The sequence below is a fragment of the Excalfactoria chinensis genome, chromosome 8 (genome assembly GCF_039878825.1).
Source record: "Excalfactoria chinensis isolate bCotChi1 chromosome 8, bCotChi1.hap2, whole genome shotgun sequence".
NCBI classification, from domain to species: Eukaryota; Metazoa; Chordata; class Aves; order Galliformes; family Phasianidae; genus Excalfactoria; species Excalfactoria chinensis.
Window position 1 is genome coordinate 12,311,371 of NC_092832.1, and position 11,754 is coordinate 12,323,124.

The 11,754-nt window shown below is 41.7% G+C and overlaps 1 long non-coding RNA gene across 2 annotated transcripts in view; it reads right to left on the reverse strand.

Annotated features, from left to right (window-relative positions):
• LOC140255522 (uncharacterized) overlaps positions 1-11,708 on the reverse strand; it is a 33,089-nt gene extending 21,381 nt beyond the window's left edge. For both annotated transcript variants that reach the window (XR_011904491.1, XR_011904490.1), the window contains exon 1: positions 11,587-11,708. This is a non-coding gene — a long non-coding RNA (uncharacterized lncRNA). The remainder of the gene's footprint in view (positions 1-11,586) is intronic.
• Positions 11,709-11,754: the final 46 nt, after the last annotated feature.

The following is an 11,754-nucleotide window of genomic DNA, read 5'->3' on the forward strand; positions in this document are numbered from 1 at the left end:
TTCCCCAGAAAGAAAGAATTACTTCTCTGGAATAGTCAGTGTGATGCCTCACTGATGAATTATTCACGGAAAGGTAGGGCTCTTTTTTTCCCAGGGGTTACACAATGTCAAGTGAAAACTTGTCATTCTGCCAAGAAATACCAATGGTGTGGAATAATTCTACCGTAGATGACACAATCACCCCCTTCTAATGATAAGCACTTTTGATGAGTGTATCTGAACTCCATTTCTGCAAAGGTTGCCAAGAATTACCAAAAATTTGATATTTAATTTGGGGAAATGGGAAGATTAAAAAACTTTTATGAACAACTTCTACTCTCAGGTTTTATTTCTAATTTATCAGCATTGCCTAAAGTTATTATTCATTGCACAGTCCTCTTCCAGCTCTATTTTCAACGGTTATAGGCACTGTAAGCACTAATTTCAACAGTAAATTAACCTGTGTTCTAAAAATGCCCCACACTTTTCATCTCAATTCTATGAAGAACTGCTCAGGCCTTTGTCCAGTGGACTATCCCAAAAGGCCTGGAAGAGCACTCATCATGAAATATAAGAGTCATTTGTGTTCTGGTATCTGGCTCAAGTCTTTAACTGTCCATTTTTTCTTGCAGTGCCTGTAGATTTAGAACAGAGAATGAGGTATTTAGGATGCTTCTGATCAAGCTGTAAGTTCTGATAGTCAGGAAATAATTTCTTTTATTAGAAAAAAGTTCTGGGAAAGGTCTGCTGTGGTTTCACTCCTCATTTACAATAGCATTGCTTAAATTAAAAATATTTTTCTAAACAATTTACTGTTTACAAATTAACATATGCTTAGCACCAGCACAAGGCTTAAAGCACTTACTTTCCAGGGCAAAACTTGAAATTCACCTAGTGAGCTCAATTCCTACAGGAAAATCTTTGTAGATTCAAATGCCTTCTTGGTAATCTCTCAGTCATTCTCCAGAAGAAAGTGAAGATCATTTTGTAGAGCTAGCTGTATCCTAAATCAGCTGGAAGAGAAGCTCACAGAGACTCTATCACCTGTGTTCTATAATTCAGTTCTGAGTACTCAACATGAGAAAGTTGTAAGTAAAAATTGAAATCCATGCTTGTACAAATTTTGATCTGCACATTCTATACCAAAACTAAGATACGGACATGTAGTAAAGGAGTAGTGCTAGACTGATCCACTCTCAAGATACTTTTAAAAAGATGCCCTGTGTTACCTCAAAGGATAATTTGATCAGAAGTGTTTGAACCCACAGGTGTGGTAAAACAGGAAGCAATTCACCTAAAACAAAACAAACAAACAAAAAACTAAAAAAAAAAAATAAAAAAATCCATGCTTTTCGTGGAATGGGAAGAATTCTCTTCAAAATTTCTTTTAAGACGGCAAGGTTGGACTAATGTACCTATAACCACCTAAACCATATTTCCTTCTCCTTAATCAGTGTTTATCTGCTGTCATATCATATCAAGTATGAGAGTTCATGAGCTAGACCCTTCCTCTTTCTGGCCAGGAAACAGCTGATCACTGCCCCTCACTATGTCCCAGTTCTCACATTTTGTAGCTCATCTTGCAATGATTTTTATTTTAAGGTCTGTATTTTCCTATTAGGCAACTTCCATTCTCCATCAAAGTCAATATCATCAGCTCCAGAGGACAGAATAAAGTATTTTCTTACTCTTTAGGTCTCAGCTTCTGAACAGTGCTCCTCCACTCTTTGTAGAAGTTCGTTTCCATGAGTGCTTACTTATGGCTGGGTAATTTTATCATGCTTAATATCCAGCATAAGGTCTATAGTTCTGCTTGATGCTTGTTCAATTCATCTTATTCCTATGCTTCTTTACCTATTTTTTGCATAGATTTATTTGCTGTCAGACTTTTTTGCAATCTTTATTTCATTCAGTTCATTTATTTTATTATATAGTAATTTGTCCAGTTAAGAGGTTTTTTTCCTACAGTGCTTCCTTATTTTTCTGATTTTGGGTATTAACTTCATTTGGTTTTCAAACTTCTCAGTAAGAAAGTTCCAGATATTTCTGAGCTGTCTAGGTAGATTGATTTAATCGTCCAAATCCAACTGTGTGATCTGAAATCCTCAGTTACAGACCTACTGGTCTTAATCCTATCATTTGACTTTATCTGAATCACACAACGTACATTCTTCAGTCAGTTCATCTAGAGTATCTTCGTTACTTAAGTGAAACATTAAAGCTGGCCTCTAATTCGCAGAGTGGGGGAAAAAAAAAACAAACAGTCAAGACAACACCACCAGTCAGCTATTACCAGCAGAAATAAACAGTACTGTTAGTGTTTGTTCTCTCAGCTATCCTGAAGAAGTATTCCCATGTGTAGGGCTGCCCAACCATCTGGTCACAAGAGCTGGTACCATGTAATGCTTTAACCACACATAAAATATTAAAACATAGCATGCTTTAAGAAGATTCCTTTTGGAAATCCAATCCAAGGATACCCTACAGACTCACAGAATTAGCAGAATTCTAGTAGCCATTCTCCTCTGATTTTGAAGTGCTTTTCATTCAAACAGAATAGCTACACAAGTTACTCTTTAACCTACCATACAAATTAACATGCAGTTCTATCCTTTGATTGCTATGTCCCATTTCAGATCTGCTTTCCCACTCTCTTTTTCTAATTCTTCTTACACCCTGAATTTTGCTGCTTCAGTTCATCATATCTGCATAAAAACATTTAAATTACTCTTTCCTGACCTTGAGCATATTTTATCCAGATTACTCAAAATCCTTCTTCTGGTTACAAAACATAACTAGTGCCTGAAGCACAGATCTGGCTTTTGCAGCACTAATCTCTCCAAAAATCCAACCCTGTCCTCCCAGACACACAATGGTTGCTTCTGTTCAGCTGCAGCGACGCCACATGCACTGGTGGCACTTATGACTCGTGGGTGCACCCATCAGTGCAGGAATGGAAGAAAAAGGAATCCATCCATGGAAACTGCAGGAGCTGGATCAGATTGTCCTCCCCAACCATTGCTATCCATGCCATTCTCTTCTCTTCTTGCTCTCCATGCTTCTGCATGCAGCTAGCTCCTTCAGCACTGGAATGCATCTGAACTCACTTTTTCTGCTTACTAGAGAAAGGTTTGGCAGTTCAGCAAGCCATCTTAACTCCCATTTCTCAGTTTCAGTCTCATTTTACCAATTATGTCAATCTCAATCTCCAAAGGCAGTTTACCAATGCTATTTCCTTACTTTCAGCTTCTTCACTATGCAGTGGTATATTTCATTATTTACCTTTTGATCAATTGTGAGATTATTTGTATCCATTCTGCTCAAATGTCAGTTACCTAAAAAAAATGTCTGATTCGTTTTTAAATGGGCATAATTTTGTTTTAAAGCTATTAGCATTTCAGGCTATACTCTTACCGGTGACTCATTCCTACAGTTTCTGTACTGAACTGTACATTACCTGCTTTTCCATACTACAAAAATAATGAGAAGGAATGCTTTATTCAACAGATCATACTTTTTTTAACAGGATGAGTACCCAGAGGATTATTCAGACTTTTCTCAGATGGATTTAAATTAATGGCTATCATGCTTGTCTTGGCCATCTACCTTTTGCTCCTTTTCCAACATCTGTAGGTGGGTGTTTGCATTCAGGTGTGTGGGTAAAACTAAGGATAAAGGCAAAAGGTGTCCACACACCAGCCAGATGTTCCTAAGAGAATCTCAGGCCAATTTCTTCATTGCTTTATAAATAATTTGCATTGGTTCTGTTACAGCACAGGAATCTTGTCAGAAGTTGCTCCTAAGCCCTAAGAAAGCACAGATAGCTAAAGAGATTTGCTCCAATCTGTCTGATGGCTATTACCAGGCAGAGAGGATAGCTAAAGGCTGGGATGGCCTTCTAGTGCTCCAGCACGACACCCAAACCACTTGAATTGCTTCATCCATACAGGGCCTCAGACAGAAAACATGGGGCTTACTAAGAATTACAGGAGATACTTTGGTAGAAAAGGAACCAAACAGAAGCCTCCTGTCTCTCATACACAACTCCTCCTGTCATACAGAATGGCTTTCTTAAGCACAGAGGTGCAAATTCAGGTGAAGATACTTCCCAGCTATTATAACCCAATAAAAGGTTGAAGCAATTCCCAGCTGACTGTTACCCTATGCCTGGCTATTGAGTGCTTCATCAGCAGAACTTGCCCATCAGTTCAAGAGAAGCCAGAATGTATAAAGTGGAGCTCCCCACTAAGAAAACACGGAAGTCCCCTCAGAAACATATAAGGAAAATGAACCCTTTCCACCTATTGTTCTCTGCTCATTGCTGTACTTAACAAATATCTGCTTTCCTCATGTATGTCATACAAGAACAAGAACAATTAGTGGCCTTTAATTCTAGTCTACTTCATATATGAAATAGAAACATGAATAATTTGGTAGTACAAATCATGATGTCAATTTAAATAGGAATTCATACAGAACATCAAATCATCTTCTGTAGCTCATATGGCCACAGGCTGCAATCTAGTAGACAGTCATTTGCTGTCTTAAGTGATAGCACACTAAAAAAAACAACCAACAAAACAACATAATGTATGTTTTAGCTTTAGAAGTTCAGTAAAATAAAACAAAAAACACTCAGCTTTAATTCACAGATAAAGAAAGCACAATTATACACCTAAAGCAAGAAGAACTGATCTCTCTAGCTCTACTTCTTCCTTCCTCTTCCCACAGCATCCATCCAGCAAATGCTTCTCAGAAAGATGAATACAGAGGAGACCTTTCATACATGTACAAGTTCATCCAACATAGCAGGGATTAAACTCGTAGAAGCTGGGAAGTACAACAACTCTTCCCAGAACTTTCATCTTGTCTAAGAGCTTTTACTTTTTTTAATCTGTGGAAAATAAGTGTCAGTGCTGCAAAACTACAGAGCTGACTGTAGCCCACTAGAACACAGCACTTCGGCACCTCACTCTATCCATCAATCTCACTGAAAAGTTCTCTTGCAAATCCACCGGATCAGCATCTCAAAACGCTCTGCTACCACAACATCCCAAAGTGCAAAATCAGTTTTAGAAAATAGGACTAACTCCATTGTTTTCCCTGTAAGAAACAGGCAAATCTGGTCTTTCACATTTACATGGCCCAGTCAAAAACTGCTGACATCTAGTAAATCAGGGAAAGCTGCAGGAAGCATCTGACTTTGCACCACTACCGTAAATTGCATCTGTTGAAATATTTCCTTCCTGATCTGGTCTAGAACTCTTGTAGCTGAAGTCTGACCATACTGTCCAAAGCCATGATGCATCCTGGATAACATCTTAGCATAAAACCTTGACATTTAACTTGCTTCCTCAACTATTCTTTTCTAGCATTTGGCACCAGTGCCTCTCATTACCCAACAGAAAGTCTCCCAAATCTTTCATAGTAAAATCACCATGCTGAGAGGAAATAAAATGGGATAATTTTTTTCATGTGTCTACAAAAAAAGCCTTCTCTTCTGTTTTCTTGTGTGCTCTGCTACATTTCAATATATGCATTCCCCCCCAGTACATCACATGCCTCAGCTAATCCTAAGCAATGCATGCAGTGGTGAGAGACGAGGGAATAGCCAATCTTTGTACTCCATTTGTTCAGAACAGAAGGACACAAATACTATCTGACGCTTCTCTGTCCACAAGGACCAACTGATATTTTTAAAGCATGAAGCTATTTTGGCATGCTTAAATACAAAATAAGAGAATGATGGTAGAACAGTTGCCTACTATGCTATTGGTTTCATGTTTTCCCTACGTACGTAGTGAGAGATTGAGCTGGAACATAAGAAATATTCTTTCATCTACAAATCTGTCCTGGCCGTGTTTTGGAGTTAGGCATATCTTTTTATCTTTTAATGGCACTGAAACAATTTTGAGCTATTTAGCAGCACTATTGCAAACCTTGCAAGGAGATAAAGTATATTCTGGTGGACTGTATTGGTTGAATGATATAAAGATGGTAACACAGATGGTAACAGATATTCAAAAAGATATTCAAAAGGATGTTTATGAGGGAAAACTCACCGATATTGATACCTTCGCTGGGAAATGCTGAGGCAATCTCCACCAGGAAGCAATCTCCAAGAGGTGCTGCCTTAGTGGTGGTCAGCCCTTAAATGAGGTCTAGAGGAGGTGGAGTCAAGCTTCACCCCCTCTGGGAGCACAGCTAAATTACTCTCACCTGTGCTCCCACAGCTGACCTGACACTTGCATCAGCTGATTAATCAGAGGTTCAGGTTGTGATTACCAGTTTCCCATACATGGACCAACTGCCAAGTTATCATGCAAGAACTTTTCTATACCTTAGTATTTGCTAAGAAAACTTCTAAAATTTTGCAAACACAACTGTTTCCATTCTAGGGTCTATGTTGGGCAAGGTCAGCATTCACAAAGTACTCTAATATTACCCCATTACATGTTTTACTTGTTCCCACACCTGCTTCTCTAACATTCTCTAATCATATCAACTCATAACAGACATATTTATTTTGGTCACTTCTGTAACTCACTGATACTTGGATTTTCAAAATAACCTCAACTATTAACTGGCTTGCATCCTTTCTTTGCAAGGAGTAAGTAACAAACTGACACTGCCTTTGCCTTGCAGACTGCAAAAAGACGTAAATAATAATAATAAAAAAATCCCACTGTACTCTTCGTAAATGGCAAAAAGGTAACCACTAAATAAACCAGAATTTACACCTGAAGACACTTCAGTTCCCCTGGCAGGTTGTAATTGTTTACTTAATCTGGATATTGATTGTAGTTAGACTGCCAGCTCAGTTCTTTCGGTTGCAATTTTCATTTTGGCAGTCTTACATACATGCTTTAAAATTCCTCTCTGTGGCTGCATTGTTTGCATTCTTTCCTCTAGGTCACAATCCACCATCCAGAACTACATTTCTACCTCTGCATTAATAGTTTTTTACATTTTCTGATCTCTGAAGGACAAAAAGGGACATACTTTACCAAGAACAACCCTGAGACACTGCCCTTCACAATAATACAGCACTCGGGATTTAGCTGTCCAAGCACAGGCAAGTAGTGCCCATACAAGGCTGAGAAGCTTCCTCAGCTGTAGCAGCAGGGTGCAATGCCACAGGTGCCAGCACACCTTGGGGCCCCTGACAGCAGTTGGTGGCTGCACTACTACCCAGCTCTTGGCTGATGGTGCCAGATGGTGAGGCCACTACAGACAGTGTGATTCTCCCCCTGTTTCTGACCAAAAAGAGTCTGCACCAGACTTCCAGCATTCCATTAGACCTACTGCCCCCCATGACACAATGCCCTGAGCAATTTGCTTAGCCCATTTCCACATGAGGGGATTCACGCCATAGATCATGAAGGCTTGCAAAACACTTGCAGAGCATGTGGACTGCTCTGCAACAGCTCAGATACTTCACTCTTCAACTTCAGTTACAAGCAGACATCTGTAAATGTGTAACATTCCTATCAGTTGCTGTCATTTCTTTCCAGTTACTTAGCAGACAGGACCACACCTGGTCATAAACAGGCAAAATTGAGGCCCAGTGTTAATCTCTTCCCTTCTACTTAAAGTTCAGAGCTCCCAAACTCGACATCAGGAAAAGTAAGATAAGAACTCCAAGGCATTTATCAAATTAATCTGATAAACCTTCAGAGGTGTGTTAAGTATTAATATATTTCTCAGATACTTTCAGACTCAGAGGCACTCTAATATTTCACGCCATAAAGTATAGATTGCTAAACACACTATTCATCAAAAATGAGAAGAACAGCAACTATTTGGAAAAATGAAACTATTCCTTCAACAAAAGAAATAATCCTGCATCAGAACAGACTGACTCTGACAGCAGTTCAAAGTATTACCAAAAAAATCAATGCTTTCACATCCAATGAAGCTCAGCAACTGTTTTTAGATGTGGTAAAAATTTTTGAAACCCAATAATGCTTTACCTGGAATATTTTCATGTCTAAAATTTGGCAGAATCACATAACTTAAAAGGATAGCAAGTCTCCAGGTATCGATCAGGGCTTTGCGCATCTACAATGTCATAAAAATGATCTGCAGCTATAAAAAAAGATAACGTGATTATGAGTACTCTGCATTGTAATTTCCTTTGGGTAGCCAGAAAACAAAGACAATCTGATGGTCTCTGAAACAAACAATCCTGGCATTCACCCACCAACAGAAGCATTTTACACTACGTCAATTAAAGCACCTCCTATTCTTAGCACAGTAACAACAATAAGGCAATAGAGGAGCGAGAGTTACCTTTCAGCCACAGCACAGCATGCATTTGGGAAGCTAAACCACACACATCTTACCCGAGAGCTTTAACACTGACTCCGCCACCAGCTCGGGTGTGGCATACAAAGAGTTAACCTGATTTTGAGCCATTATATGGAGCTTACTGTAAAGCCAGCTCTAATAAATGGTATGATAGGAAGGTCAGCCCTTAATTCACCATCAAACTATCTTCTGGGTGTAAACGTAATGACTTCTGCTTATACATTAGACAACCCTGACAAGAATTCTACTTGACAATGCATTTCAGACCTGGAAAACTGCGCTCATTTGTGCCAAGGTGCTGGATGTCAGCAGATTTACTAATATGCTTATTATTTGCACTTCAGCGGTGGAACAGCATAAAACACCATGAGCCTCCTGCACTCCCCACCGCCTGGCTAGGGAGGAGTGGAAATCAAACAGGATTTAATCCTGTCCATATCGCTGTGCATTTGGTGCAACTCGACAAGTCAACATTAAGTATTCAAAGTGGTATTGTGCCCTAAAGGGATCACATGCAGCCTGCACATGAGAGCAAAGGAACAGCTCGGTTCTGCTTCGGTGTTTGTAAATTTAATTTGTTCAAGAAAAAGCAACTCTGGAAGGGATTACTAGCGAGGATCAACACTCTTAGCAAGGAAAAAGGGGAAATGCAAGCAATGCAACACTGACATTTTTGTAATACAAAACAGCTTTTCGGGCTTAACTGAATAAATAGAAGTTGGAGGCAACTGCAGCTCAACCCCAGCACATGTGAGTGATGCGCTCAGTGTTCCCCCAGTAGGAGGGCCCAGAACGCTTCACAGAAGTTCACGACAACTAGTTACTTAGAAAACACCACATTGTACAATATAGTATTATTTCCTTACCAAAATATTGCTCAGCATGGTCTCGGTGCAGTAGTTAGTGGGGCAGTAACATTCATGGCATGAAGACTTCTGACATACTGACCTTTAATTATTACCAAGATCTAACTCAGGGAAGGATGTTGGTGGTTCCACATGCACATCCCAGGCACACACATGTACACTGGCACACAGAAACAAGTAAAAACCAAGATCTATGGAAATGGACTTTTGGAATAACAGCACAAGAGAAACCTGTAAACAGCCTCTGCTGGGTGTAGCTCTGTGTCTGTGCTCCCATGGTATCTCAAATATTCAGCTGTTTATGGTTGTCTCTGGTTCTATGCCAGAAAATCAGTGACAAGTTCTTGAGTCTGTAAAGAGCTCTGTTTGCTAAAGGGCAGAGAAGTGCTGGTAGCTGAGCCTTGCCGGGGAAGGGAGGATGCCCTGAAACTACAGCTGGGTTCCCTGAGCCCTCCCATTAGCTAGGCACAGCTGGGGTAGGTGTGGGGCCAGCACGGGTGGGTGAGGGCAGGAAAGTTTCCTGCTGTGTTCCAGCACCGCTCCTGGTGATGACTGAAACTCCAAGGGACTGTTACCTGCAGTGCCCATTATCCCAGAGCTAAGGACAGCAAATGCCATTTTTTGCACAGGCTGGCACCTCAAATATAGAGCACAGAAAGCTAAGCACCACCGCTGAGCAATCTAAAAATACGTCCTGCTAAGCTTGATTAATGAGATAATAAAAAGCTATAAAAAGAAAAAAAAAAATCCAATTAAAGTATATTCTGAGATTTCTCTCCAACAGAAATAAAGAACCCAAGAGAACGGCAAAACTTTGAAAAATTAGGAAGATAGAGACGACAGCCTTTGTCTTCATGACTGCAGTAGATCAGTTTAATACTTTTCTTGACTGCTGTCTCTTATTTATCATCCCTAACGGGTGCCGTCTGCATTTCTAGTCCTTACTAAGTTTCCTTTTATTCCGTTACTGCCTCGCAACTATAACACCTGAATTTAAATACAAACACATTACAAATGCGGCATTTTACAGGCTACGGATGCTTCATTCAGAAACATGGCGCATCTCCGGCACTTAAAAACAGCGGAATAAAAACAAACCCAGAGAGGGCACAACGCTCATCCATCACCCCTGCGGAGCAGCAGTCAGAAGACTGCCCCCACCTTACTGCTGGCGTACAAAGAACCGAGGAGAAAGGGAAGTAACCTCGCGATACCGGTTTCCAATCATCAGCTCTGTACGTGAGAGCAGCCGGAGGCTGGGAAGGAACAGCACGGATTGCGGGAGACAGGCGGGTAGGCGATGGGAGCCAGCGGGGCACAGTTATAGCTCCCCCTGGTGGCGGCCGGCGCGCACCACGCGGCCAGCACCTCTCGTCTGCCTGCGTGTACGCCGCTCTCCACCGGCAGCGCGCTGCACTCCGACTGAAGTTTGTTCTTTCTTTCTTTTTCCCCTTCAAACATCAAGGTGTCTTACTATACATTAAATACATTTGCATACCCTCTTTCTCCTCAACACGGCTCAGTGAACATTCAGCGTTCATTTTCCCTGTCTGTGGCTCAAGACTCCATTGAGGAGCACGACATGCATGTCCTCACCAAGTGCTTGGGGTGTTAGGCAAGTGAGTGGATTTGGAAAGACCTTCATTTGATTATTAGTTTCGCCTTTTCTAATTTGACAGCTTGGGAGTTATGGGGCAGAACACTGCACCACGCCTGCCTGCTGGAAGACCTGCAAAGGAATTCACAGCATAGTTCCCCATTGCTTTGGGCTGAGCCCACTAGCAGGGCACCGCTCTGTGCCATGCCAGCGTGGGTTCCAGCACTGCGCCCCCACATTCAGCACAGACCCAGTTCACAGGGCAGCACTGCTGACCATCACAGCCTTGCCCTGGCCAGCTGCTCACTGCAAGCCCCAGCTGCTACATCTCTGCTCTGCTCACCTCTTGTGTTCCCAGAGAGCTACCCTGAGAAATGGAGGAAAGGCTGTGTGGCAAGCACGTGCAGCCCCAGAGTGAAGTCTAGCTGGCAACAGCTGTGCTTAAGGGAAATTGCTTAAGAACTGTGGCAGCTTCAGTATCCCTTGAGCCTGATGTTTAACTTTCTGCAGCTTTACCATTTTTAAAATGTTTGGCTATTCTTCCCCTATGCTCCTTTTCATGTGACATGGTGCTAACGTGCCTAAGTAAACGCCAAAGTCACCTCCAGTTTTGACATGGACCCCAAACCAGCTGCCAACAGAAGGGTCGCCCAGAGCACGTGAGGGTCCAGGAGTAAGTTTTGCTTTCTGGCTAGGGAATGAGACTTGCAACAGTACGACGGGCCCGGAGCAATGGAACAAAACCCGGGCACACAGTTCATACTAAGATACTCACTGAGGCTTCCAAGAAAACAAACCGGTAGCTGCATCTCCCAAGCTCAATACAGGACTCACCATTTTGCAGAGAGCACCGCTCTCCCCGAGCATCCCCGGTGAGCGGTTACCAGCGGGTGGCCCGGAGCCCCCAGTGATCTCCGAGAGTCCCGCTCACACGTGACCGCCACCCACACATCTCCACCACAGCACGTATAAGCGCTTTGAACAGCCACTTCCCCCGCCTTC